Source organism: Diabrotica virgifera, chromosome 6, assembly GCF_917563875.1.
Source record: "Diabrotica virgifera virgifera chromosome 6, PGI_DIABVI_V3a".
NCBI classification, from domain to species: domain Eukaryota; kingdom Metazoa; phylum Arthropoda; class Insecta; order Coleoptera; family Chrysomelidae; genus Diabrotica; species Diabrotica virgifera.
The window spans coordinates 134157074-134183433 of record NC_065448.1 but is presented as its reverse complement, the minus strand read 5'-3'; the positions used below and the strand labels follow the sequence as shown (position 1 = coordinate 134183433).

Here is a 26360-nt window from a genome sequence, read left to right as displayed (position 1 = left end):
TTGCCTAATTAGTTATTTAGTTATAATATGTTCGATTTCTTGTTAGAAATAAAAAAGTTTAGTAGTTCTAAGATTACACAAAATCTAGGCATGGGATAAAAAAGTTTATTTGAAAAAAGTTTATTTTTTTTCCTTCTTAATGGCGGTACAGGCTCCTTTTTTCAATATTGTATTTAGTTATAGGGTAATTTCCACGTACTAACATATTTCTGAAATTGGGCTCTGTACCGCCATTCTTTATTATATTACAAATATGTGTGCCAAATATCTCGACAAAATATTCAAAATTAGAGCAGCAATCTTGGATCGCGTTTGTTGCTACCTGTTGATCGCTACTGTAGCCTCTTAAGAGTATAGGCGCTAAATTTGTGTGACGCCTCACAACCCGGCCTAATTCTTCTCGATATTTCTCCGCGTTACGAGTAAAGGCCAGATCTTCCACGGCGATTCGAGGCGACCGCTGCCAGAGTATTTAAGAACAGGAATCCGATCACAGGCCAGTCAGTCAATGAACGAGCCGCGACGCGTGATATAATGGTATTCGAAATCGGATTTAATGAAATGTATATATTAGTTATCGAAGTTATTATGTTTAGTTAATTAAATCATAAATTTGAGTTGTAAATAAATTAGATGTGTTAGTTGGTGTTATTTGTAATTATTAAAATAAATAAGTGATGTAAATAAAATAATATAAGTAAGTCTTCCTTTATTTAAATTAAACTTAGTGCCTAAAGATATAAATAAATAAAATAGTAGAGTCAATCGCGTAACAAAATGGTGCAGAAGTGAGGATACTTGAAATAAATATCAACGTAAATTTTCGGTTTAAATACAGTGTGGAACCTTTAAAAATAAATAAAATATAAATCGTAATAAATAAAGTGTGTGATCATGTCTACCTTGTGTAAGCTAAAAATTGCAGACCTGAGACTTGAATTGGAAGAAAGGGATCTGAGTTCTACTGGGAAAAAGGCTGATCTGGTCGAACGTCTAAAGAACGCTCTTCAGGAAGAGGGTCAAGATCCAGAAACCTATTTGTTTGAAGACAAGCATGCTGCTGTGATCTCGTCGATTTCGAAAGTTTCCTCCGATGTTTCTAAAGTTTCGACAGACATTACGTCGTTAGAGACCAAAGTTTCTAGTGAAATCTCCCAAGTTTCCTCGGATGTTTTGAAAGTTTCTACAGACATTAAATCGTTAGAGAACAAAGTATCGACAGACATTACATCGTTAGAGAACAAAGTATCGACAGACATTACATCGTTAGAGAGCAAAGTTTCTAGTGAAATCTCTCAAGTTTCCTCGGATGTTTTGAAAGTTTCGACAGACATTGCATCGTTAGAGAAGAAAGTTTCGGGTGATATTTCATCCCTTGAAAGCAAAATGACTAACGAGATCTCTGCTAACATCTCTAAGGTCACTTCGGATTTTGACGACAAGATATCGTCCATAAAATCTACTTTTGAAGAAAAGATCAAGGAAATAGAAAAGAAACTGGAGGAAACTGAAAAAGTGGACAAAGTGGTGGAACCCATCTTAACAGATATTAAAGATGATGAAACCAAATACAAATTGGAGCCACGGTCGATAGTTGAAGGGAGTGTAGGTCATGCTCGTGTTAAGGTGCCAAATTTCGACGGAAAGTCATCATGGAACAACTACCTGAAACAGTTCGAATCGGCAGCCAGAGCGAACGGATGGTCCGAAAAAGAAAAAGCTGTAAACCTCACTATTGCTCTTCGAGGCGACGCTTTGGATGTCCTCCAGACCATAGCCGTAGAGGAGACTGATGACTTCGAGCAGCTTAAAAAGAGACTGAATATGCGATACGGACACGAACATTTAGAGTATGTCTATCAGTCGCAGTTTAAAAATCGAAGACAAAAGAAAGATGAAGCTCTTCAAGAATACGAGGTCGATATTGCCAGGTTGGTACGATATGCATATCCAACAGCTCCCGAAGACATGATGGAAAAGTTGGCTGTTCAAACATTCATTGATGGCCTTCGTGATCATGAAATGCAAATAACACTGCGATTAGCTCGTCACAAGACGCTGGTTGATGTCTTGTCTGCCGCTCTAGAATACGAATCAGCTACCCAGGCCTCTGGCGGGTACAGTAAAGTTAGGACTGTGAAAGAGGAAGAGGATGAAGACAAACTGGACCAGATTGTCAATATGATAAAGGGCATTTCATACAAGAAAACAAAGACCATAAGGTGCTGGAATTGTGGGGAAATGGGACACGTACGGAGTTCATGTAAGTACCCTAGGTACAATAACAGTCAACAGACTCACCAGCAGGAAAACTAGAACGGGTCGGCCTTAAGGGGGCAGCTTCGACCCGCAATTTTTCCAAAGACCCTCTCATACTAATAGCTTCTTTGAAATGTCGTGAAGATAGTGTATATGTAGATGGAGAAATAAATGGTAAAAAGTATACATTGTTGGTGGATACCGGAGCGACCAGGACCATTATACCACCGTCAGTTATAAACAGTCATAAGAAGCTCTTACCAACGCGGTTGCGACTGCGGACTGCCACCGGTGAAAATGCCAACATCCACGGAGAAATCCAGATAAAATTAGGGATTGGAGCAGAAAAGTTCGTTCATACTGTCATAGTTGCAGACATCGAAGAAGATGTTATATTAGGAATGGACGTAATGAATTTGCATGGATTTCAGTTGAATTTTAAGAACCGGGTAATCAAAGTTGGCAACGAGGAGGTATTTCTTCATCCACATGATGACATCACTGTGCTAGCAGCCATTAAAGAAGATACAGTTGTGCCTGCGAGGAGTGAAACGATCATCGTAGCGCGGCTACAGGGAATTGTGGAAGAAGGAACACCTATTATGATGGAGCCATGGAACCACGACGAGGAGGTTGGCCGAGGAATCATAATTGGAAAGGAATTGGTTACTTCTGCTAAAGAAATTCCCGTGAGATTGATTAATGTCAATGACTACCCGGTGACCATCAAGAAGGAGACAAAAGTAGGAACTTGTGTACCCGTGACGTCCATAATCCGTCAGACGACAACATCAGATAATTCCAACGACAAGTTCGACCAAATGGTTGCAGTTGCAGGCCAGTCTCTAAACCAAGTAGAAAAAAGGAAATTAAGGGAATTTCTTCGGCAATATCGTGACATATTCGTACCGAAAGGAGGAAAGACAGGAAGAACGACAGTTGTCAAACATAAAATTAACACTGGTACCGCTAGGCCAATTCGTCAAACAGCTCGACGATTACCACAGGCGAAGAGAGAGGAAGCTGAAAGGATTGTTCAAGAAATGAAGAAAGACGGAGTGATAGAACCTTCTACGAGCCCATGGGTCTCTCCAGTGGTCCTAGTCAAGAAGAAAGATGGAACTACGAGGTTTTGTGTGGACTACCGTTTGTTGAACAATGTTACCAAGAAAGATAGTTATCCTCTGCCTCGGATCGACGACACGTTGGGCACATTAGCTGGAAGTAAATTGTTTTCTACGTTGGACTTGAAGTCTGGAAATTGGCAGGTAGAAATGGATCCAGTGGACAAGGAGAAGACGGCCTTCACGACAGGATCTGGATTATGGGAATTCAACGTTATGCCATTTGGACTCTGTAATGCTCCTGCGACATTTGAGAGGCTTATGGAAAATGTGTTGAGAGGGTTATCTTGGAAAACGTGCCTGGTGTATTTAGACGACATAATCGTTTTGGGGGAGACGTTTGAAGACAACCTGAAGAATTTAGAAGACGTTTTTAATCGACTTCAAGCTGCCCAGTTAATGTTAAACCCCAAGAAATGCCAGCTATTTCAAAGTAAAGTCAATTATCTGGGCCATATAGTCAGCAAAGAAGGAGTGGCCGTGGACAAAGGAAAAATCGATTCCATTAAGGAATGGCCGGAACCAACTGATAAACATCAAGTGAGAAGTTTTCTGGGACTATGTACTTACTACCGGAGATTCATTAAGAAGTTCGCAGATATCGCTAAGCCATTAACGCGACTTACAGAGGAAGCAAGGGATTATTGCTGGGATGGAGACTGCCGAACGGCCTTTGAAACTTTGAAGAGGCATTTAATTACAGCGCCAATATTAGGGTATCCACTGCCAGAAGGAGAGTTCATATTAGATACGGATGCAAGCAATGTGGGAATTGGAGGAGTGCTGTCGCAGATCCAAGGAGGACAGGAACGAGTCCTTGGATATTTTAGTAAAGTGCTTTCAAAACCTGAACGAAATTATTGCGTCACGAGAAGAGAACTTCTAGCAGTAGTCAAATTAGTGGAACACTTCTATCAATACCTCTACGGAAGGAAGTTTCTAATCCGAACCGATCATGCCGCCCTTAAATGGTTAATGCAGTTTAAGAATCCAGAGGGTCAGATAGCCAGATGGATTGAACGACTTCAAGAATATGATTTCAAGATCGAGCATCGGGCCGGAGTTAGCCACAGGAACGCTGATTCTCTATCTAGAAGACCGTGTCCAGCAGAATGTTCCCATTGTAACAACACAGAGTCAAAGGAAGCAGCAGTACTAAGAACAACAGTGGTCAACGACGAGTGGACGCCTACCAAGATCAAGGAAGAACAAGAGAAAGATCCAGTTTTACAGAAGATTCCAAAATGGAAAGAAGAAAATCGTCGACCATCTTGGCAAGAAATATCAAGCCTAGGATCAGTAGTTAAGACGTATTGGGCCCAGTGGGACTCATTTATCTTGGAAGACAGCTTGCTCAAACGAGTAATAGAAAATGATGATGGTTCAGTGAGGAGAACACAGTTGGTGATTCCAAAGAGCAGAATAGCCGAAGTACTTCGTCAGTTACACGACAGTCCATCAGGAGGGCATTTTGGTGTAAAGAAAACCCTTCAGAGAATTCGGGAACGATTTTATTGGATGAATAGTTCCGACGATGTGAAGGACTGGTGTAAGAAATGTACTACCTGTGCTACAAGTAACGGACCCTACCGGAAAAGAAAGGCTCCTATGAGACAGTACAATGTTGGAAGTCCGTTTGAAAGAATAGCTTTGGATATTGCCGGGCCATTTCCAGAAAGTGACAATGGATGCAAATACATGTTGGTGGTAATGGATTACTTCACGAAGTGGGTGGAGATCTACGCAATTCCAGACCAGAAGGCCGCCACTATTGCAGATGTGTTAATCAAAGACTACATCAGCCGATTTGGAGTACCTCTGGAGATCCATAGTGACCAAGGAAGATGAACGCTTACAACGCTTTCTATATGCATTAATTTTTTTAGAATCCTAAAAAAACTAATTAATATTTTTGCAAAGATTTAAACGCAAATTGAAAGATTACATTATTACCGAGGACCGAAAGTTCCTTCGAATAAACAAAAGATTTCTTCTGAATGAGATATTAAAATAAAAATAAGAAATTAAAAATTACACTCAATTTTTTCCTTTTTTATCCCTGTAACTTATTCAAATAAACATTATAGAGGTTTTCAGGGACTTTTGGCCCTCGGTAATAATGTAATCTTTTATTCTTCGTTTAAATTTTTCAAAAATACTAAATAGTTTTCTCAGGATTCGAAAAAATAAATGCATTTAAAATGCATTGCAAGCAAATTTTGCGCCGAACCAAATAAAGTAAGGATCTTATGAAACAATCCCAAAAATATCTTTCGTCTTAAAATAATCCGAGTTATTCAACAAGTGAATTCGAAGCGAGAAAATAAATTTTTTATAATTTGTTTAAAAATTGTTCAGTTTCTTTTGGTTTACGAACTTAACAAGTTTTCATAATATTAATCATCGTGACCCCTCAAAATAGCCCGGTCAAAACAGCCCCGTCGAAAAAGCCCCGTCAAAATAGCCCGAACACAAAATAGCCTCGACAAAATAGCCCGCAAACAAAATAGCCCCGACAAAATAGATCGCACACAAAATAGACCCGCTTAAAACAGTCCCGGCTAAAATAGCCCCGGCTAAAACAGCCTCTTATAAACAGTTACATAATTATCTATACAAGGTGTCCAAAAACATTTTTAATTCGTTTACTCTTTTGTTTGAGTATTAAGGAATCTTTCTTGTTGGAGCTTTACCACGCTGAGTAGATGAGTTGTGAATTATTTAATATTCTCTCATCTTAATTTCCTCGGAACCCTGTATGATTTATAAATTTTGAAAATCTCAGGGGGTGTAACCAAAGAAAGTATTCCACCTGTTGTCAATCTGGTGGTACAGAGGCGATATTTATTTTCGTTTTCTGCGCTACTTCGATTGATAACTTAGTTTGTTTTCCGGTAGATGGCCCTAGTTCATCCGTGACATTTCTTTCTTTGCAATTCGGGAAGGCCCAGGCTATGGTAAATGGTTAAAGCGGAGAGAAGAGGATATGGGTTTACTGATGAGGGGAAAAAGATCTCCGAAACCGGTATAGACTCTTCCTGCACTCTCCGCTTTAACCAGAGTATTATGCAGCTGCTGCATTTTCGTTTTGCAAAGAAATTGAGAATGTTTATACATTTTTAATTCGTTTACTCTTTTGTTTGAGTATTAAGGAATCTTTCTTGTTGGAGCTTTACCACGCTGAGTAGACGAGTTGTGAATTATTTAAAATTCTCTCATCTTAATTTCCTCGGCACCCTGTATGATTTATAAATTTTGAAAATATCAGGAGGTGTAACCAAAGAAAGTATTTCACCTGTTGTCAATCTGGTGGTACGGAGGCGATATTATATAAAAACAATTTTAATAATTCACTTTTGGGATTAATTAGCAGAAACTTTTTGAAGTTATACTTATTTAGGCGCGATTGAGAGTAAAATTTCATAATACTGCGCGCATGCGCACACAGACAGTATGTACTTAGTTGCAATGAATTGTTCAAAATTAAAAAACGGCTCCGAACTCTTGGGAGGAAACAGATAAGAGGTCGCGGGTTCAAATGTAAAAAAAGCGGTAGGTAAGAAAGATTGTTTAATATTTAAATAAAATGTAAATATAAACAGTTAAGTATATTTATTTCGTTGAAATTATTAAGTATAACTTCTTACGTGCGTATATAGTACACACATTCTTTTTTTATTTATAAATAATTTCTTCATATAAATCTGAGTTATCTTCAAGAAAGTCGTCTCTTGATCGTTTCCATCTACAATTGCGTAGTTTTTCACAATATTGGAATGAATTAAAATCTCTCTTTTTGCTTAATGTTAAATAAAAACCATGACGTAATAAAAAAATTCGATACCCACGAGATGGTACGCCTTTTCTATTGACTTCCACCAGTTCATCATCGTCATAATTGGCTCGAAAATCCGTTGTGGATCTTGGCCTGCTCGCAAAGAAATCGCCACTCCTGTCGATTCCTGGCAAACATCTTCTGACCCCTAGAATCTTTAGGCCTTCTTCCACTTCCCCTAGATATTCCAGATAAAAATAGCAGCCAGTAATTTTTAGGGTTTTCAAGTGCTTTTTCGTCTTCGTCTCCTGAAGGCTAGAATAAATAATGCAAAAAAATCTATTCCGTTTTGTAAATTTGACGTCAGAAAAATTTAGTCATCAGTTTTAAGTCAATGTAAGCAACATTTCAAAACCCTGCTTCAAAAGCTTGAGAACTATTCTGCAACAAATATTCCTTGCGAATTTTTTGTCCGGAATTTTTTGTGGGGATATTTTGCCCAAAAAATTTGTGGGAATTTGTCCGAAATTTTTTGTGGGGATTTATTGTTCGGGGATTTTTTGTCTGTGGATTATTTGTGGGGATAATTTGTAGGGACTTTTTGTCTGGGGAGTTTTTGTCCAGGAATAATTTGTGCGGGTTTTTTGTTCGGGGTTATTTGTCCAAGGATTATTTGCCAGAACCCCGTTTCCTGGGTTATTTAATTTCTGTAATTTTAACATGACTTATAGGTCTGGATCCCGCGTATGAAAAAAAAGTTGATTAATAGCAAGCTGAAAATTTGTTAATAGCTTAAGGGTGTCTAGTCGAATAAACTTTGATATATTGGAACACTGGAACACGGGCAGTCTTAATTGTGGAACAGGTTAAAAATTTGGAACGGTCACACCACGAAAACGGCACATTTATTTTGTCCGACAGAACTGACTTAAACTCTTCAAACAGAGATTTAACTCTCATGCAAAAATCAGACTGCTATTTATCACCAAATGGGCGTTTTAATGAGTGAAACATGTAGAATATGTCAAATGACAGGAATTATGACAGGTGATAAATAGCATTCTAATTTTTGCATGAGAGTTTAATCTCTGTTCGGAGAGTTTAAGTCTGTTCTGTCGGACAAAATAAATGTGCCGTTTCCGTGGTGTGACCGTTCCAAATTTTTAACCTGTTCCACAATTAAAACTGCCCCTGTTCCAGCATTCCCATATATCAAAGTTTATCTGACTAGACACCCTTAAGCTATTAACAAATTTTCAGCTTGCTATTAATCAACTTTTTTTTCATACGCGGGATCCAGACCTATTACTTTTCTCCTAAATATGTACCAGGTACTTTTTCTGATTTCCTTCGTATTGTTTCTCTTTAACAAACTTAACACAGTAATCCATAAATTTCTCCTTATATAAACATGTAATCTCTTGTAATGAATTCATAAAATTGTTTGCATTTTAATTTATTCTTTACAACGAATTAAAGTATATACCTACTTCAACAATTATTCTATTATAAAGATATTGACATTGACTCGTTGAAGAGGTGATATTATACCAAGAAATCTTTTTTAAGAGCGCGCATAGCCTTGAGATACCGGAAGAATTGTCTGGACCTCTCGCAGAGTGTTAAAATTCCAATTGTAATTGACCAAACTTATAATTAATGGTCGGAAGAAATTCATGGAGATCTGGTTCTTTTATGATTTATTCAATAAGGTTATATTATATGATAATTATTAAAATGACCTTGGAAACGCAGAAGCCGGTTGTCATTGTTTTTTATTATAATACAGAGAGAGTCTGTAAAGTGGAATAAATTCAATATCTCAAATACTAATTGTTTTTTTGGAAAATGCTCAGACCCGTCGATTAGTATTTCAAATTGTCCTTTTTGACATTCAATAATAATGTATAGAGGGTGTCCCAATTTAGAGATATGACGTCATCGTCGATTTTCTTAAATGGCAACACTGTCATTTTGATAGCTAATTTGATAGGGTTTGTAAAGTTATACATAACTGCAAAATATCAAATTTTTATTCTCTACCATTTACAAGATAATAGAAAATAACAAAGTTATATCTGTAATTTGGAATATATTCAATAATTAAAATACTAACTGTTTTTTTGAAAAATTCTCCGACCCGTCGGTTAGTATATCAAATTGTACTTTTTGACATATAATAATAATGTATACAGGGTGTCCCAATTTAGAGATATGACGTCATCGTTGATTTTCTTAAATGGCAACACTGTCATTTTGATAGCTATTTTGATAGGGTGTGTAAAGTTATACACAACTGCAAAATTTCAAATTTGTATTCTCTACCATTAAGATGATAATAAAAAATAACAAAGTTATGAAAAAGAAGTAATCAACTAATAATTGAATTTAATTATTTCAATAAATTAAGCAAAAACTCATAATGTTGCCCTCAATTATTGTCAAATTGTCAATAGGCAACGTTATGAGCATTTTCTTAATTGAAATAAATAAATTCAATTATTATTTGCTTACTTTTTGTTCTTCATAACTTTGTTATTTTTTATTATCTTGTAAATGGTAGGGAATAAAAATTTGAAATTTTTCAGATGTGTATAACTTTACACACGCTATCAAAATAGCTATCAAAATTATAGTGTTGCCATTTAAGAAAATCAACGATGACGTCATATCTCTAAATTGGGACACCCTGTATACATTATTATTATATGTCAAAAATGACAATTTGATATACTAATCGACGGGTCTGAGCATTTTTCAAAAAAACAGTTAGTATTTTAATTATTGAATATATTCCAAATTACAGATATAATTTTGTTATTTTCTCTTATCTTGTAAATGGTAGAGAATAAAAATTTGATATTTTGCAGTTATGTATAACTTTACAAACCCTATCAAATTAGCTATCAAAATGACAGTGTTGCCATTTAAGAAAATCGACGATGACGTCATATCTCTAAATTGGGATACCCTGTATACATTTTTATTGAATGTCAAAAAGGACAATTTGAAATACTAATCGACGGGTCTGAGCATTTTCCAAAAAAACAATTAGTATTTGAGATATTGAATTTATTCCACTTTACAGACTCTCTCTGTATATACAGGGTGAGTTTTTAGTGCGGGATCTGTCGATAACTCCATTATGGTATAAAATATCGAGAAAAGTTATTTAAAAAAAATGTAGGCAATGATACTCTGCACGCTTGGAAAATATGTCCATTTATACAGGGTGATCAGTAACTGCGTGGTATATCAAACATATAATTTTTTAAATGGGACACCCTATATATTTTTTCATATTTATATTCCCCTCATAATTCTTGTTCATATAATATATGGTTTTGCATTACTATACAGAGTATTTAACAAGTTATGACCATTTTTATTTCGAAATAACTATGAGATTAACACCCTGTATATAAAGAAGTAATTCGTAGACAATAATTTGTTATATGTAATAAGATAAACAATATACTGTAGTTTTTAAATTAAGTCCAATTCACATCATTGACGAATATTTGTATACAGGGTGAACTACAAAACCAAATTACGATTTTCTCTATTTTTTTAAATGGATCACCCTATATTTTATTTTTCAACATTATTGTATTTAATATACTCTTTCATTTTTATATAGCATTCCCTATATCTAAAATGATTACTTTCCGAGATATTTTTAGTTTTCTTTAAATTTGGGGAATACATTCAATTTTTCTAGTAATAAGTTAGTATTGAGTGATAATTAAACAAAATTATTCTTATTAGATAAATAACTAACACAAAATATAAACCATAGCAATATGCAGTGAATATACCAATAAATGTGATATTAAGAAATTATCATATTTCCCTAATATAAAAAAATCGTAAAATTCCTACAAACAAAACTTTGTATTGTATATAAAAATATAACAAGATTATTTTTATTCAATAAATAACTTACATGAAACATAAATCAAAACAATATACAACTGATGTAACAGTTTTTAGATTGGTATATCCACAGCATTCTAATCCAAGAATTTTTTAGTAGAACATTCATTTTTATAAGCACTTTTAAACTACAAAACAAAATTACGATTTTCTCAATTTTTTTTTTAATAGATCACCCTATATTTTATTTTTTTAAAATATTGTATTTATGATACTCTTTCATTTTTATATAGCATCTCCTATACCTAAACTTATTAGTTTCTGAGATATTTTTAGTTTTCTTCATTTGCCGGGAATACATTCAATTACATATTCTTATAAATATAAATAACTTAACAAATAAGTATAATGTAATAATATAACAAATATTTAATTCAATAAATAACTAACAAAAAAATAATAAACCATAACAAAATTTAATGAATGTACCAATTAATGTGATGTTAAGGATATAAGTCTAAAGTAAATGTTGAAAATGGCCATTTTCAACGTCTATGCAATTTTGTAACCGATATTCAAATGACCGAGCCACATTTTTAACATTTTTGTAAGTCAATATTATTAAAAGCTTCTTTTATTCCATTTTTTATATCATCAAGCGGTGTTGGATGCTTCTGGTATACAAGGTTTTTTATATAGCCCCACTTGAAAAAAATCAATTTTGGAAGAACTGGAGCACCGTCGTATAAAAACCTCAACCGTCAAAAAATGTGGACCAATCACATAATCTCTAACAATATCACCTTAAACATTTATAGATCACCTAGTTTGAGTGTTAACAAAGTAGGGATTTCTTATTGATGCATATTAATGAAATTTAATATGAAAATTATGTTATTAATAACTGCGGGTCACAATCTGCTATTAGGAATGTGTTAGTAAAAACTTCTTGGCTTAGAATGCTGTTGATATAATAATCTAAAAACTATTAAATTAGTTGTATATTGTTTTGATTTATGTTTTGTGTGAGTTGTTTATTAAATAAAAATAATCTTGTAATTTTATTATACACAACATACCTATATTTCTTTTGTAGGAATTGTATGATTCTTGTATATTAGGGAAATATGATAATTCCTTAATATCACATTTATTGATACATTCATTGCATATTGCTATGGTTTATATTTTGTGATAGTGATTTATTAAATAAAAATAATTTTGTTTAACTATCATTCAATACCAACTTATTTCTACTAGAAAAATTGAATGTATTCCCGATAGTTGAAGAAAACTAAAAATATCTCCGAAAGTAATAAGTTTAGATATAGGGAATGCTATATAAAAATGAAAGAGTATAATAAATACAATATTTTTGAAAAATAAAATATAGGGTGATCCATTTAAAAAAATAGAGAAAATCGTAATTTGGTTTTGTAGTTCACCCTGTATACAAACATTCGTCAATGATTTCAATTGGACTTAATTTAAAAACTACAGTATAATGTTTATCTTATTACATAAAACAAATTATTGTCTATGAATTACTTCTTTATATACAGGGTGTTAATCTCATAGGGATTTCGAAATAAAAATGGTCATAACTTGTTAAATACTCTGTATAGTAATGCAAAACCCTATATTATATGAACAAGAATTATGAGGGGAATATAAATATGAAAAAATATATAGGGTGTCCCATTTAAAAAATTATATCTTTGATATACCACGCTGGTATTGATCACCCTGTAGAAATGGACATATTTTCCAAGCGTGGAGAATATCATTGCCTACATTTTTTCTAAATAACTTTTTTCGATATTCTATACCGTAATGGAATTATCGACCGATCCCGCACTAAAATCTCACCCTGTATGTGGATCTAGAGAAGCAAGATTTATTTTAGAAGTTAACCATTAAGAAGTAGGCGCATATTTTGATCTGTGACTAATGTCATAGGTGAGAAAATTTACGAAGTAGTTGTATAATTTGTTGTCGAAAAGAAAATGTAATTAATATTATTTATTATAAGCACTTTAGCCGTACCCAAAATTAGTAAATTTCATAAAAAAATTACATATTATTAATTAAGCTGCATTAGACGGAAAGTAGATCTAATTTATTTTAAAAAAAAAAAAATTAATAAAAAAAACTTAAATAATCACTTAAAAATTCTAATTAGGAGAGCCAATAGAGATTTCGACTTCGGAAAAAATTAAACAAGAAAACACTTTTTGTAATTTGATTAAAGAAATGTTTAATAAACAACATATCAAAAAGTTCTACTCCATAAGTAGGAGCTTCATTTTTAAAACAAATGAACGGCGAAATTAGTTGTTTTTTTAAATAACAACGAAAATATAAATCTTAGAAATTTTAGAAATTTTACATAAAAAACCTTATATAAAGATTTTTCTAAAATTAAATGTATAGCTTCTATAATTTTTTATTTATAACGCTAAAGTCACACTTCTCACAAACGTTGGCGCACTGTATGTAGTATACTAGCGTTCGGCGAAGCGCACGATTGAGTTATTTTATTATAATTCTTTAACTAATTGATCAAATGAAATTTTACAAATTGGGCACGAAAGAAGAACAATTATTAAGCTATCTTATAATTATAATAAAAACAAATTAAATGTATGTGCATAAGTACGGTGTGGGCGGAAAGTGAGATGACTTACATGAATTTTGTTTAAAAATGATTTAAAAATGTGTAACTAATACATTTTTCATTACTTACAAATTCACTATATTATTTTACTTTAGACATAAAAAAACAATTTCTTTTTGAGAAAATTGAGAAAGATAAAAAAATGTAATACAAAAACCGAAAAATATCAGTTAAAAAAATGTTTGTACAAAGTCATCAGAACTTTTTTCTGTACAACTTACCTAAAATACATTTAATAACAAGCTTAATAACTAATAAATGTAAAAAAAATTGAGCTCATATACAGTATGTCTGCGTAACTTGGAACCTATCGATAACTTTTTTATCATCAGTTTTACGAAAAAAAGTTATTCTTTATAAAATACTTTGCATCGTATAGAATCTAAGATGCAATCATCAGATATCAAATTTTATTAATTTTATACGAGATGTGTAAAAAATATTAATTTCGCTCAACAGTAAAGTACCTTTATATTTCACAATATCGAAAATTATTATTAACAAAAGTTGTTTAGAATGAAAACCTATGTTTCAGTATTTAATTCCATCCTTCTAACTGAAATATTGTGAACTATAAAGGTATTTAACTGTTAAGCGAAATTCATTTTTTACATACCTTGTATAAAATTGAAAACAATTGATATCTGATGGTTGCATTTTAGATTATAGACAAGGTAGAGCATTTTATGAAGAATAACTTTTTTCCATAAAATTGAAAATAAAATAGTTGTCATGTCATAATTGTAATAAAATGATGTTGTGTATCCGTAATTTGAGAAAAATTTGCATTTTTTTTCAATTAGTATGATAAAATTGCATATTAAAACATTGTTTTTAATTTTAAACAACTTTTCATAATAACTATTTTTGATATCCTGAATAATAAAGGTAGTCTACTCTTTAACGAAATTCATATTTTTGACATACCTTGTATAAAATTGATAAAATTTGATATCTGATAGTTGAGTTTTAGATTATAGACTATGCAGATCATTTTATGCAGAATAACTTTTTTTCGTAAATTGATAATAAAAAAGTTTCCCATAAGGTTATTAGTTACGCAGAAACACTGTATAAGAGCTCAAACTTTTAGAATCTTCAAATGGCAATGTCATATTCAGATTTAGCATAATCAAAAACAAAACAGAAACCTATTTTATCAAAGTAAAATGATGAATTAAACGATATTTTTAAGATTATTTATACAAAACCATTGTTATTGTTTAAACAAGTAATAAACAATTAGCGGCTAAATCTGTGAGTAGAACTTTTTAACTTTAACATATACAGGGTGTTTCATTTACAAAACGGAAATACTTGAATGGTGAATAGAGTTCACTGAGGCGGTTCTAGATATACCACACTTATTACCTCACCTAATTTTGTGTCACAGGGTGTTTTATCAATTTTGCGCATTTCTTTCTGGACCCATAACTTTAGAACCACCCTGTATGTTTTTGATATTTGGTACACATATGTCTCATTCACAACCCAAACCACCAAACTACTAATCACAACAAAAATCTAGGTCCGGACTAAAAAAAATATTATAGATTCATTGTGACCATGAAACAACACCCTGTATATTGAAATTCTCAAAATCCGTTTACATAGATATTTGAAAAGAGTACAAAAAACTAAGTTTAATGATTCGATTAAATTTTTCGGCCAGGCAATTTAAGGACTTTAATTTTGAAATTATATTGAAGTTTTTAAGAACTCTTAGGTTAAAAAGCAGGTATGTATTATTATTAACCTGTAATAATAAATTGTTAAAGTTAATGAAGAATACTCATTTTAGAAATAATCAATACTTATTTACTACATTAGAACGAACCATTTACTAATCAGAAGAGAAATCCAGGTCCGGATTAACAAAAAAACATAAAGTAATTGTGACCTTGAATGAAACGACACCCTGTATATTGAATTTTTAAAATCATTTTACACGTATGAAAAGAGTATAAAAACAGAGTTTATAGGTTTACTTTAATTGTTGCGCAGAAAATTTAATAACTAATAATTTTGAAATTAAATCTATTGAAAGTTTTTGTAACTCTGAGATTAAAAAGAAGGTATTAGTAACTTTTAATAATAAGATAATTACTAAATCATCATTTTAAACATAATCAATAATCATTTATTGCATTAGAACGGCCCATTTACTAATCACAAAAAAAATCCAGGTCCGGATTAACAAAAAAATATAAAGTAATAGTCACCTCGAAAAAATACCCTGTATATTGAAATTTTCAAAATCCGTTTGAACATTTGAACAGAGCACAAAGAACTAAGTTTAATGGCTTAATTATGGCTAAGCCGGCAAAATAACGCAAAAGATGGAAAACATATTATGTTGGGAGATAAAAATAAATGAAACTAGTGAAGATGGGAGTTGCCAAACTCGTCCGATACTTCTAAAGGTGGGAAACAATAAGTAAAATGTAAATTTATAAACAAAATGTCGAAACCCAAAAGACTCCGTTTTCAAACAAATAAATGTTTAAAAATAATAAAATCTTTGGATTTCTTAATTCGGAAACAGATTTTCTCTTATACCTATTCCCATCCTAAAAATATCAAGAAATAAAGGGTGACGAATGTATAGACATGGGGAGTCTACATAGTTGCACTCCACAACATATCAATTCACCGAGGTAAAGATCAACAAATCTGCTTCCTAGTACTCGATACGTGAGTAAAAACGGTAGGTAGATAAAAGGCATTATATTTAATTTCGATTCAGAGATCATTACCATCTTTCTATGGACCATTTCGAACTCTTTTGTTCTTATCAGGAACATCATTAAAGTTGATTTCCTGATGAGAACAAAAGAGTTCGAAATGGTCCATAGAAAGATGGTAATGATCTCTGAATCGAAATTAAATATAATGCCTTTTATCTGTAAATTTATAAGTTTTTATCGCTAAATCTCCCACCTCCAATAGTCTCATTTCTTTTTATCTTACAACTTAATGTGTTTTCCATCTTTTACGTTATTTTGCCAGTAGCATTCTATATTTCTCACAGTCGATTTTTTTGGACTTAATTAGTTATCAACAAGTTAAGATTAAAAAAACCGTAAATTTTCGCCTTTTTAAAGAAACTTGTAAATTTTTAGGAAAATTCCGGAAGATTTGGTAATATCTGTGTGATTCCAAAAACCCAAAAAAACCCAACTCTCTGATATATGAAGAATCTAAAAAAATCGGCTTCTTGAAGCAGATTGAAAAGTCTTCCTGTGACCAATATATGAACATATCTACAAAAAACTAGACGGTAGAATAATAGGAAACCAGTTGAGATTTAGAAAAAGCAGACCTTAGGAGTGTCATGAAGCACGGCACGCGGATGGAAAAAAATGTGGATCCGAAAATAAGATAACTTTTACCAAGAAAGTGTTCCCGAGCAAACACATGGTACGCCTAGTAGAAGAGTATGCGCTAATGAAGCTAAAATACTGAGGTCGTGACGGAAGAATGAGATCAGAATCATAATAGGCCTCAATATTTAGCAGAACCTAAAATACCAGGGCCCACACTAGCTGAAGTAAAGTCCACAATTTCGTCTCTAAAAAACCATAAAGCCCCAGGCCCAGACGGCATACAGGCGGAACTACTAAAAAAAGGGGGAGACAAACTACATCTTGAGATATATCATCTTATAAGAGAAGTCTGGGAAAGAGAAAAAATACCGAAACACTGGCATGAAAGCCATATAATATCTATTCACAAGAAGGGAGACAAACAAATATGTCGGAACTATATAGGAATATCCTTAATTGATACAACATACAAGATTATATCCATAATACTCTTTAGAAGACTAACTCCATACGCACAGGAAATAATAGGCGACTACCAAAGCGGATTCAGACCGGGAAGGTTGACTATAGACCAGATCTTCGTCCTATGCCAGGCGTTGGAAAAAAACTGGGAATTCAACCGCGATGTACACCAAATCTTCGTGGACTTCAAACAAGCTTACGATTCTGTTAGCAGAGAAGCATTGTGGGAGACTATGGTAGAAATGGGAGCACCTGGAAAGCTGGTACGATTAGTAAAGGTGAGCAAGGAGAATGCTTCCGCACGAATCAGAATTGGCAGCACCACGTCGGAGGAATTCCTCGTTGACACCGGAATTAGACAAGGAGATCCTCTCGCCTCCCTGCTATTTAACTTCGCACTGAAACATGCAGTAAGGAAAGCTCAGCCACAACTCACAAACGGATTTGCCGCCCAAGGATCAAAAATACTATTAGCCTTTGCGGATGACGTGGACACAATTGCACAATCCACCAAAGATGCAAAAGAAGTTTTCACCATATTCGAGAACGGAGCCAAGGAAGTTGGTCTTTAGGTCAACGAGGACAAGACCAAGTGCATGGTGGTTACGAAGAACCCAAGACCAAGGGTTAGACAAAACGTAACAATTAATGAATACAATTTTGAAGTCGTCAAAGAATTTAAGTACCTGGGAGCGATCATAACATCTGAAAATAACTATGAAAAGGACGTGGCAGCCAGGATCATTGCAGGAAATAGGGCATATTACTCATTAAGGACCCTACTTTAATCAAAAATACTCTCAAGACCAGCAAAAATAAGAGTATATAAGACAATAATTCGTCCCACAATAACGTATGGAAGCGAAACATGGACTCTGAATCAGCGGGAAACAACAAAATTACTGGTATTTGAAAGAAAGATACTGCGGACTATATATGGGCCTTGCAGAGAAGAGACAACAGAAGAATGGAGAAGAAGACACAATGATGAACTCCAGGCAATATATGGAGATGAAAACATAGTACGCTACATTAAAGCAAACAGAATATGATGGGCGGGTCACGTACTAAGATCAAGTGATGAAAGACTTCTAAACGCCACATTCTGGGAAAGGCTCGATGGAAAAAGGTCAGTTGGTCGCCCAAGAAAGAGATAGAAGGACGCAGTAGCCAGTGATCTACGCAAAATGGGAGTACAGCAATGGGAAATAGCTGCTCAGGACCGACAACAATGGAGGGAAATAGTAAACGCGGCCAAGACTCACATATAGTTGTAGAGCCAAATGATGATGATGATGATTGGGCAAACGCCAGTCTAATGACACCTACAAACAATATTCCTATTTCATGAAAACATGACTTATATGGAATGTGACAGAGACCCTGAAACAAGCCATTTGGCTGCAGTACGAGCGGTTCATAACAAACACATACGAGAATTTGGGTCTCTTTTCTTAAATAACCTATGTATGGCGAAAACCAATACTATCAATATAAAGCAAAATATTGCTATAAAAACATCCTGAACCCCGTTTTAAACGCATGGCTGGTATCAATATAATCAAAATATTTCAGTCTACAGTCCTTAAAATAGTAAATCACTACCTGGTATGTAAAAATACCATAATAGAGGGTGATCTCAATATCAATAAAATAAAGGAAGATATCGCTAACAACAGCTAAAGATATGCTTAAACACTCAAAAATCATTACAACATTCTGGTTCAGAATTTGGTAAAACATCATGCAGATAACAGTGGCTCAAGCGATATACCCCAACTGATTTTTAAATGAGATTCTAGCCAAATACATTGCCAAACCGTAATTGATGCTGTTGCTAGTGTAAAGAATATACGTGAAATCTTAAGACATATTTTTTATAATAATTAAAAAATTATAAATTAAATTAAATAAAACTATTAAATTAAATTAGAACTAATGTATTACAAATACGTAAAAAAACCAAGATTAAAAACGGTTCTAAAGTTTGGATTATTAAAAACAACATAAAACACATAAAAATACGGAAATCATCATATTCCTGTAGTCAATCAAAGATTTGCACAATGGGAACTAGTTCTCAGTTATGACATAACTTACAAGTTGACATAACCATTCACTGTAGTATTTTTTAAAGAAAAGCCACTCGCAACTATCTCATGAAGATATGGTAATAAATAAACAGTAATAATTCTGGTCAAGGTTTGTTTTGTTTGTAAATTAGTGTTAGTTTCTTTGTTTAATTACCTGTCTAAGCGCGTCTCTACGATATATTTAAATGTAGTACCGTGTCAGACTGGAATTTCTATTATATTCTTGTTTATTGCAATTGGAATAAAACGTTGCGTCCGTATGTGTAATAGTCTTGTTATTATACATCATTTGGTTACAAATGAAATACTATATGATATATATGTTAGTAGTACTTATGTTGCTGACAACAATCACAATAATTTAATATGTTATTAAACCACTTGTATAACTTGCTACTCCACATTTTTACTTTTACTTTTTCCAATTTATAGTAAGGGAGGAAAGCAAAAAAAGTTAAGTTAAGTTTTTCATAAAGTGGGGAACTTTTCATCTTTTAATTTAATATTCCATTTCCAACAATCGTTTTTTCCGATTATATCGACATCTATCCACAATTGGAAAATATGTCTCGAATAAAAGTTACTTATTTTTACGTAAGGAATCCAAATCTGCAATAAATAGTGGGGACTCCTATTCAAGATTTTAAAGTAACCCCCACCCCACCTCAGTGGGGGATCGTGTTTGGTGTCATTCGATAGATTTTTCAAAAATATTGAATATGTGTATTTTTTAGTTTTCAATCTAATGTTCATTTCGCGAAATATCGCGGGGTTCGCATTTAAAATTTTAAATTTACCCCCACCCCTCTCCGTGGGGGTCGTGTTTGGTATCACTCGATAGATTTTTGAAAATTATTGGACACGTGTTTTTTAGTTTTGCGATCTGACTTTCATTTCGCGAAATATTTGCGTTTTTTGTGAAACTTTGTGACTCACCCATTTCCTTACGCTCCGCTCAAATCGTCAGATTTTTGAAATATACACTGTTTTACATGTACTTAACTTACCTTATCTTAGTCTGACGATTTCGAGATTTTCTAAGGATAGATCTTTTTTCGGATCCCCCTTAACGACTGCCCTGTATTAAGAGCCAATATATTATGGTAGAGGTACATTTACAGGGTATAGGGTTTATCCCCATGTGATAGTCTGATGCGCTCGAGTAACTGCAAAAATCCCCGCTTGGGATCCCTTACCATTAATTATTTAAATAAATTTTAGTCTAAATAAAATTTAGTTATTTTGCAGACGATGTAGTGTTTTACGTACCATGTGATATAATTTTTTTCAAAGATGTCAGAATTTAGTTGGAAACGTATTTTCTTATAATATTGATACATTTAGGTAAAAAAGAAGTCAACAAGTGGAGACGCGCTTAGACAGGTAATCAAGCGAAGAAACTAATTAATTTGCGAACAAAATAAACCTTGACTACAATTATTCCTGTCTATTTATTAGGTAAAATGCTACAATTAGTGGTTATGTTACCGTAAAATCCCAATTTCAATTAAAACCCGAATTTACTAGGAAAAACTAGTTTTAACTATGAGCTTTAGACAAGTCTAGTTTTAACTAGTGAAAACTAGAACTATCAAATATTCTCAGTTAATTCTAATTGACACTAAACATAATTCAGTCAAAACTAGTTTTTATTAAACTTTCCAGTAATTTCCAGATTCAAATAAAAATCAGTTAATAATTTGCTACCGCGGTTGCTTGCACATAATTGTTCTAAAACGTAAAATACTGTAAACGTAAAAGGTCATAAACGTAAAAAATGCCACTCCTTTTGACCACGTTGTTGTGCTCTTGTCTTGCATCCAGGATTCTAACATTTTCTCGACTTGGTTAGCTCGCTCGACTGAACCTTGACTCTTGCTGTGCCTTTGGCCAGTATGATATTACCTCATTTATAACTGCATTAACGAACTCACGGCCATTATTTTAATGTAAAATGCATGGTGAGCCAAAAGTCAAGAATATATCCGTTAATTGATAAGCAACTTCTGCCGCCCTCTTACTTTGTAATGGTCTCAAAAAAACAAATTTTGTTAGTCTTGATAAACCATATTAAACTTATAGCCTCTTGTGATTGCATATCCATCAAATCTACCTAACAGCGACTAATCATTTCTGAATGCAATATAGGTTTCGACACAAGACCATTCTTCGCCATACTCTTCTCCTGTTAGCAGCTTTTATACATTGATATAAAATTATTGAACATATCAATTATCATATTTGCGTATTTTCTGGCGGTTTCAGTCTTCAATCTATCTCAACCTCCATGACCCATAGCAACGTGGGCAATTATGTCAAAAATGTCTTCAGCAGGTACATAATATTTGAAGGGTTCAGTTCTAGAAGCCAACTTTTTTATTTCGCCAACTTCAACAATTCTAAATCGTTTTGGAGTTTTCTTGGCAGACAATTATTCCTCATCTTGTACTTCTGCCATTAATTTATTATACATGCTTTTGGTCGCAACATTGTAGTGACTTTCTTTCTTCTACCTCTGTTCCTTCTGTAAAATATTTTCCAAAAATCGTTATTTCCACGTTCTTATATCTATACTCTCAATCTAATCTTCGACATTATCATTCACGGTGAATAATACACAGTAGTGTAATATAACCAATAAAAACGATGTGGAAAAATCAACAGTTGCACACACTAGTTTGTTACCAACCAGCCGCCTTCGTCACTAACCCTATCCCGAACAAGTCAAATCGTATTATTACACATAGTTTCAAAAGTTATACATTACCCCTCGTATTCACGATGTTTACGCTTTTATAAATCAGTATCTTTATTACATATTTAATGGGCCTTTTTTTATAAAAAATATACCATTTTTGGTTTTTTATTTTATTTGATTACCCATTTAATTGACCTGGTTTTGCCAAGGTGTATACATTTGAAAAATTTATTTTGGTGAAATTTTTGAAAACGTGATTAAAAATGAATCGTACTTTAATTTCTGAGTTGGACCGTATAAGAATTATCGATTTAGTTGAAGAAGGCCATTCACAGCGGTTCGTGGAGGAAAGAGTGGGTGTTTCTCAGAGTGATGTCGCACGGATATGAAATAGGTTTCTGGAGACAAACTCGATACAGAATAGAGCTCGGTCTGGTAGACCCCGAGTTACCAATGATCGACAGAATAGATATATCAGAATTTCCATCGATAGAAATTCTTCTATGTCTGTACCAGCCCTCCAAGCAGAATTCAGGCATGCTACAGGAGTCAGAGTATCGTTGGCTACAATAAGAAGAAGAATTTTAGACTTCGGTTTGAGGAGTCGTCGACCAATAAGAGTTCCTCAGCTACAACCTAGACATGTTTTGGACCGCCTCCAGTGGGCTCAAGAACACATAGAGCTCCCCAACTGTTTTGGAATTTTGTGCTTTTTTCAAACGAGACCAGAATCTGTTTAAATAGTGATAACCAGCGAATTCGTGTGTGGCTAGTTGTGCAGCTCTTGTTGGCTCTCGCCACACACAAATTCGCCGGTTATCACTATTTAAACAGATTCTGGTCTCGTCTGAAAGAAGCACAAAATTCCAAAACAGTTGGGGGAGCTCTATGTGTTCTTGAGCCCATTGGAGGTGGTCCAAAATATGTTTAGGTTGTAGCTGAAGAAATCTTATTGGTCGACGACTCCTCAAACCTGAGTTTAAAATTCTTCTTCTTATTGTAGCCAACGATACTCTGACTCCTGTAGCATGCCTGAATTCTCTTTTGAGGGCTGGTATAGACATAGCAGAATTTCTACGGATGGAAATTCTGATATATCTATGCTGTCGATCATTGGTAACTCGGGGTCTACCAGACCGTCTGTCTCCAGGAACCTATTTCATATCCGTGAGACATCACTTCTGAGAAACACCCACTCTTTCCTCCACGAACCGCTGTGAATGGCCTTCTTCAACTAAATCGATAATTCTTATACGGTCCAACTCAGAAATTAAAGTACGTTTCATTTTTAATCGCGTTTTCAAAAATTTCACCAAAATAAAGTTTTCAAATGTTTACACCTTGGCAAAACCAGGTCAATTAAATGGGTAATCAAATAAAATAAAAAACCAAAAATGGTATATTTTTTATAAAAAAAGACCCATTAAATATGTGATAAAGATACGGATTTATAAAAGCGTAAACATCGTGAATACGAGGGGTGATGCATAACTTTTGAAACTATGTGTATTATTTGTCTCTTCTCGCAACGATTTTAACAACTGGTATTCGCTAGTAATTCCAGTAAAAACTAATTTAAACTAGTAGGTATAAACTATTCTAAATGAAATATGTTCGGGATTTTTAGTTTTAACTGAATTTAGCAGTCAAATCTAGTTTTGACTAGTTAAAACTAGAATTGTCTAAGACGCATAGTTAAAACTAGTTTTTAACTAGTTTAACGGTGTTATACCAACTTCGGCGCTTACGCCATAACTAAAAAAGAGTTCACTTCGTTCAAAACTTTGGTTGGTAACTGAAGTGATCATTTCCGTACTTTTTATTATATTATGTTTTGTTATGTTGTGCGTCTACTGCGTAAATCGTACGAAAACAAATTCTTAAATCAGTAATCTACAAGTAAAACAATTCTACAGTTTTTAGCATCTGATATAGTTGGTTTCGAGTGGAAGCCATTAATTTTAAATCATCTGCAACGGATGATTATGCTTTTCTACCACAATGTAGCTATTTTTGATGCTAAAACCTGAGTCAGAGAGTTCAGTAGCTGGGATAGTGAGTTTATCACTACACAGAATCACAGAGGACTCAACGAATCTCCTTGGTACTGCAACGGCTGATTGCGATATTTTCAATTTCGATGTTATTTTCACCAGGTATTTGAAGGTGGATTTTATTCTTCCATTCCGTCGTTAAGTATATGCTTGAAAAAGTCACTAATTATCTTAGACTTTATATTATATTCTCAATATGTCTATTCGCGGTGTGCAAGTACTTGGAGGGGATACGAGAAACGATCGTGCGCGAATAGCGGAGAAATATTGCAACTTTCTTAAATAATTCATATTGTCAATTGAAATTGTCAAATTGACGTCCTATATTTCATACCTACTGTCATTGAAGAAGAAAAATTATATATTGCTCCACAATATTGATATGATATGCAATTATTATATAAAGGCAAATTTAATCAATTGTATTTTGCTTGCAGTACTGCATTTTAATTACTAATTTTATTTACTAAATACAATTGTTTACGTCTTAATAACATAACCTGAATCTTACCTTTTCTTCTTATTATTTTTTTGGACTATGGCCTTGACAATTATTCAGTAATCAGGACTAAAAGTGCGAAAAATGTTGCTGAGCGTAGAAACCAGGTGTCGCTTTGCCGAACTTGCACGGTCCCAATAAGCAATTCATGCGGCACTGAATCAATTCTTATAATAAAATGAATGCCTGACTCACAGTCGATAATAAGTTATTCTTTGCAACCCATGGAACCCTTAGCTTAGCACATCCTTTCAGTTGTGGCTGTATGATGCTATTTAGAAAATAGTGTTAGTAGATATGCTGGGCTACACAGGATGTGACCAATTTGTACAAGGTTGGAAGACAAGTAATTTTGTGGTAAATACTTGGTTAGATCTTGGGGGTTATTTTGATTCTTCGATATTAAATAAGTGGTTTTCTGAGTTAGGTTACCATTATAACAGTAGTTCCCTGTTATAATGTTATTTGATGATGGAACGTACCGAAAAAATGTGTCCCCCTTGAATCAAAAATTGACCTGTCGGTTTTTCAAAGATGATGTCATACTTCTTGATAATGCCTCTGTTTCGTTTTATGCTATAACTAATATGCCTAGTTTTTCTATTAAACGTTGTGTAAAGTCAAAAAATTGTTTTACCTAGTTTTCATATTTAGGTCACGATTCATGAAGTAGATTTCCAGAGATTATTGAAAAAATAAGAAACCACATACAAAAAGGTATTTTAATAGTTATTTATGATATAAGTGTTAAAACTACACGTTTAAGGCACGTATGTGAAAGTTTGCAGAATGAGCGAAAGCGAGTTCTGCAATTCACATCAGTGCCTTAATAATGTACTTTTTAACTCGCATATCACACAATATTTTTTCTACAAACATAATTACAGGACAATATCCACAAAAACTTTTACTTGAACTTGACTGGCATTCCAATTTTATATTTTTTTGACATTATATTAAAATTGCATATACGGTCAATACGAACTGCAGTGCCTTAAAAATTTTTTAAAGCACTATTGCCTTAAAGTAGCATTTTTAACGCTCGTATGGAGTGCTAAAATTTGCATTTTTAACACGGTTGTAGAAAATAGTTATTTATGATATTATATAAGTGTTCAACGTACAATTTTAAGGCACGCATGTGAAAATTTGAGTGTCTTAAAAATGTACTTTTTAACACATATATCATAAAATATTTTTTCTACAAACGTCTTATATATCAACAATTATAATTTTTTCATTCTCAATTACAGAACAATATCTACAAAAAATTTTACTTGAACTTGACTGACATTCCATTTTTATATTTTTTTTTGACATTACATCAAAACTGCCTATACTGTCAATACGTAAATCAAAACAACTATAGAATAATAACATCTACTTTTATTGTTGTAGATTCTAACAAATTTTAATAGTCTTTTTTCTACAATACAAACGTGTTAAAAATGCAATAATACAGTTTAAATTAAATTTTAAAAAACCTTTTAAACCACCTTTTTCAAATTGCACAAGTT

General features: G+C 33.3%; 1 protein-coding gene across 3 annotated transcripts in view; it reads left to right on the top strand.

Moving 5' to 3' along the window:
• Positions 1-26360, top strand: part of LOC114334656 (dual oxidase maturation factor 1) — a 436984-nt gene that overhangs the window by 315416 nt on the left and 95208 nt on the right. The window lies entirely within an intron of this gene.